Consider the following 5,280-nt stretch of genomic DNA (forward strand, 5'->3'; position numbering starts at 1 on the left):
TTATTTGTCTTTATTTCTATAATTTGTGATTCTGCTATTGGATGTGTTTATAACATGAGAGTGTCTACTTGAGCCTGGTTGTACTATTGTAATTACAGGCGGAGTTGCTTTTGTGCTGTAACTATAATGCAGTGAGACTGGTTCTACAGCTGTGCATTGTAACCCCATTACTGTTCCAGGCTGTTGTATCTGATGTACATGGTTCACATCCAGAATGAGGGAATGCATTTGAAAGTGAAACATAAAGCCAGCACACATTGGCTGGAATAGTGTAGTAATTGAGATTATTTTTTGCTTCACTGATATGGTTTGTCTTGTGTTTATTCATAACAGTACAGCAGATTCTTAAATGCCGACTTTTAATTGTCTTAAATTTTGCTGCTGTTTTTATAGTTAAGGACTTGAAAAATGTTTTAGTCTGTCAAGTCAAGCATGTAAAGTTTATGTATAAACCTTTAAATGTCATTCTTTACTAAGTTCGTTACTATAGCCATTTTTCCCATTTATGTCTTCATTTTCTCAGAATCAAATACCATGTCTGATACCTTTAAATCCATTAGCATTATTCAGTTCCCTCATTTCCAACTTTATCTTTGGTTAACAGAATAAGTAAAACAGGGTATTATTTATTTATAGACTAGAAATGTTTAATATTATTTTATTTCCTTCAAAATGTTATGATTAGTGCAGATCAGTCATGTTTATTTCTTTTAAAAAATAAACAAAGATTGCTTTATTTCTCAGCTTCAATGGAATATTACAATTATTTTTTTCTCCATTCATCAAGGAGGCATTTATTTAATGTGAAGGCTTAGAAAAATAGGAGAGTGTGTTCCCTGGCTTAAGCTTCCATATGTAGTTGCCATGTAAATTGTTCATGAAACTTTATAGCTAATTGGATTAATTTAAAACCATAAGTCATTCAAGTACTCCCATGGAGTATCTGCTTATGTTAGCAACATCAGGAATTAAGCATATAGCAGTGACTTGTGAGTGAGATGGTTTGAAATAATAGCTACCATGAGTCCCACCCGTGACACAAAGTAGGTGCTTAAGTAATTAGTTACTGGCTGTCTCTGTTGGTTGCCAGAAACAGGCCAATTCAAACCCACTTAAACCAAAATAGAATGGAGATGAGGACCCAGTGCATCTCACAAAGGGCCAGAGTCCCATCTGGAATTAAGCGTTTACCTTCTTTGGGGGGCTTTGTGATCTGGCATCTGCTTATCTTTACAGGTCTATTTTATTCTTTTTTCCTCTGTAGCTTGGCTATGTTAGCATCTTCCAATATGTCTAAAATGGCTAAGACATCTTTCAGTTCACAGATCTGCTTGGACCAGTGGTGGACACCCGGACAGATCACCCATGGCTTGGGGAGACTATGAGAAGAAGAGGATTTCTTTAAAGGGTATGTGAGGGAAGAAAGGAAATGATTGCTACCTCTTAATTTGACTTTTATCTGATAATCCAAACCTACTGAGGAATAGAATATCTCCAGTTTATAGATGAGTTAAAAAGATCAGAGAGGTCTTGTTTATTTTGCTGAGATCACACAAACTAAATGATGGAGCTGAGGTTCAAGTTGGGATTACTTTGGATGCCATTTCCCTGCTTTTCAGAAATCCCTAACATCTTGCAGGTCCCCACTGCTGGATTGACAGGGAGTCTGCCATTCTTTGGGCACTGGGCACAGCAGGTGCCAAGAGAACTTCTGCTTTTTCTCGGTGGGAAAGGCTGACTACAGTCCCACGTAGGCCGGGAAGCCCGCTGGGTGTGACTCTCCCAGATTGTTGTGAAGGGAGAGGGAAAAGGTCCAAAACCTGATTGTTTCCCCTTCTCCCCTACTTTCACCTCCACGCAAGTGTAAACGCATTTCAATTGCCATAGAATGGCCTCGGCAGAACCTCGGGTCAAATGTTTCATTCCAGCTGGTCAGAATCCGGGTTGGCCATGAGTACCACTTGGTCACAGGTGGGAGCAACAGAGAATTCTCTGATTAGAAAGCACTGGGGAGGCTGAGAAGTGGTGGTGTATAGAAGGGTGCTGCTGTGCTGGGGCTCCAGGGGCAGGAACCCAGAAAAACACAGCGGTGGAGGCCAGGCCCATCTGCCCCTGTCTGGGTGGGGCTGCTTAATCTGGGATTGGGCCATGGCCCCAGCCTTTCCAGGGATCACGAGTTCTCCCCACTTGGCCCTGATTCCCAGGATGTCCCAATCCCATCTTTTCTGTGGCAGAGATGGAGCTTCCAAAACTGCCACATTGGCCTGTCTGTCTTACAGGACAGTTCAGCTTCATTGGGTGACTTGTGCCAGAAACGTGCTAAAGGCAAGGCCAAGTTGCCCCTTTCACATAGGCTTGAAAAAACTCAAGTTGTGTGTTACTTCATTGCTGTGTGACCACCAGCCTGTCCAGAATTGATCTCTAAGCTTGAAGTGGCCAGAGGCATCAGACCTTATTTTGCCAGTGGTTTAAATTTTCAGTCACTCCAGGAAGTGGCTCTCAGAACTTAAAAAGTTGCTGAGTTGTCGGGCTTCTCTGCAAGCTGACCCAGCATATCAGTGAGAAAGGGAACACTTTGGAGCCAGAGACCTGGGTCAGATTCTACCCTCTATGGCTTGAGCAACTCACTATCCATCTCTGAGCCTCAGTTTCCTCAATTGTATGGTAGGCCTACTTCTATTAAATTATTGAGGGTATTAGATTAACCATCATGTGAAGTCCTTAACCATTTTGCAATACTCACTCTCTAAATAAAAAACATGGGAAACAGCCAGGTGCGGTGGCTTATGCCTGTAGTCCCAGCTACTTGGGAGGCTAAGACAGGAGGATCTCTTGAGCCCATGACCTCAAGGCTGTAGTGAGCCATGATCACACCACTGCACTCCAGCTTGGGCAACAGAGTAAGGCCCTGTCTCTAAAAAAAGAAAAGAAAAGAAGGGAAATGTTAAAAAATTCCAGAAGTAGGTGCTTAATAAATCATAGCTATATCGCTGAACATTATGTGACCTTGGGCTAGTCACTTAACCTCTCTGAGCCAGTTTTCTCTGTAATGGAATGTACAGTTGTCCCTCAATTCCAGGACACCCTCCACCCCATCCCCTGTGGATACCAAAATCCATGGATGCTCAAGTCATATAAAATGGCATACTATTTGCATATAACCTATGCACCTCCTCCCACATACTTTAAATTATCTTTAGATTGTGTTTAATACGTATTACAATGTACATAGTTGTTACATTGTGTTTTTAAATTTGCATTATTTTTTATTGTACTATTACTTCTTATTGGATTTTTTTTTTTTTTTTTAGAATATTTGTAATCCTCTGTTGATTGAATTCTCAGAATCCACACTTGGGTCCCAGCAGGCAGAGGTCTGCTTCAGCCCTGACTCCTTCACCAGCTAACCTACCTTGCCCAGCGGGGCCACAGGACCACACCCCACTCTGGCCTCCTGCCTCCCAGAACTCTAGCACTGCATCCCTCTGTGTCCTGCCTAGCAGCCTAATTCTCCGCGCTTCTCACACTCCCAGGCTCCTGTGAGGGTGGGGAGGGGCTCGGCTCTCCGAAGATAACCCCCTTTTCAGTAAGACTCTCCCTTGGTCTCTGAGGACTAAGTAATAATACATTTAGGATGTTGTACTGTAGCTCTAGCCAGGAATATCTGAAGAAGACAATTCAGAATTTGTTTTTTTGTTGTTGTTTGTTTGTTTGTTGATACAGAGTCTCACTATCACCCTGGCTAGAGTGCAGTGGTATGATCATAGCTCACCGCAACCTTGAACTTCTGGGCTCCAGCACTCCTCCTGCCTCAGCCTTCTGAGTAGCTCAGACTACAAGCGTGTGCCAACACACCTGGCTAGTTTTTAATATTTTTAGTAGAGATGGGGTCTTGATGTTGCTCAGGCTGGTCTTGAACTTCTGACCTCAAGCAATACTCCCGCCTTGGCCTCCCAGAGTACTAGTATTATAGGTGTGAGCCATTGCACCTGGCCCAGAATTTGTTTTTATTCACCAAATTAATAGTGACTATATTGAATTCGTTCACACCTTAAAAATACATACTTTGAGACCTGGGACAAAGAGGGGCAACCTACTCTATGCTTAGTATCTCAGCCCTGACCGCATGCTGCATGTAGACATTCTAGAATGATGGCCAGCGCAGTCACTCTGGGACGTTGAATTTAGTCCCTCTGAGTGACTTTTGGAGCAACCGTGCCTTGACTCAAATATGTTATTAGTGTTGACCAAATTTGATTTGACACCTTGTTCACTTTTGTTCAATCCAGCAGTTTTAGAAAATACAAAGTTTTAAAATAGTTCCCTTGGGAACCATTACCCTTAGCAACTAATTACCTATAGCTCCTGGGCTAACCTCAATTTCTTTTTGTACCAGTTATATATCGAATGTTTATTTTGCTCTGGTAACGGTAGGTATGGTTACCTACGATTGCAACCATTATTTCACCTACAGAACTCTCCTGACAATCCATTTTATAAACAAGTAAACTGAGGCTTATAGATATTCCATAATGGTCACATAGCCAGAAAGTGGCAGAGTTGGGATTTGTATGCAGTCACCTGACTCCATAGCTAGTGTTCTTGATCACTTTGCAGTTTACTTGAGAATAGCAGGCGAACATGCGTGCACTGGCTAGGAGGTGACGGGGTGGTCTGGAGACACGGCCTGTCCCTGTCTTACACTTTCCTGGGCTGCCTGCAGCACCCTGGGCATGAGCAGTAAATACAGCAGAATTGTGCTTTTAAGGATAGAAGACCTTTGTGACTCACCAGATTTGCGAATAATACTAAATTGCACTTGGTGAAAGAAAGAGACTGGTGGTGTGCTAGCCCTCAGTTTTGGCATCCCTGGCACAAGCAGTCGGCCTTTTTACTCGAGCAGCTTTTCACAGACAGACCTCTGTTCTAGCTGCAGGAGAACGGAGGAGAGAACAGCCACAGTGCTGGCTTTGTTCATCTGTGCACCGGCCTGCGGGATTCAAATGTGCGCCTCAGCGTCGTGACATATCACCACACATCACACCCTGCTGAGACATTTGTGAACAGCTGTGGTTTTGACTGTCAAATCCACTTAGGCCAAGTTGCTGCTGTTCGTTCTCCCTAAATGCAACTAGCAGAGTGGGAAAGAAAGGCACAGGCTGAGCCCCAGCACTCTCGAGGAAGGCTGGCCTCCCGGTGGGTGGCCCCAGGGTCACCAGGACAAGGCCAAGGAACGTACCGCCATCAGAGCTTCTGGAGTCTGAAACCCTAAATAAGATG

The sequence above is a fragment of the Microcebus murinus genome, chromosome 11 (assembly GCF_040939455.1).
Source record: "Microcebus murinus isolate Inina chromosome 11, M.murinus_Inina_mat1.0, whole genome shotgun sequence".
NCBI lineage: Eukaryota > Metazoa > Chordata > Mammalia > Primates > Cheirogaleidae > Microcebus > Microcebus murinus.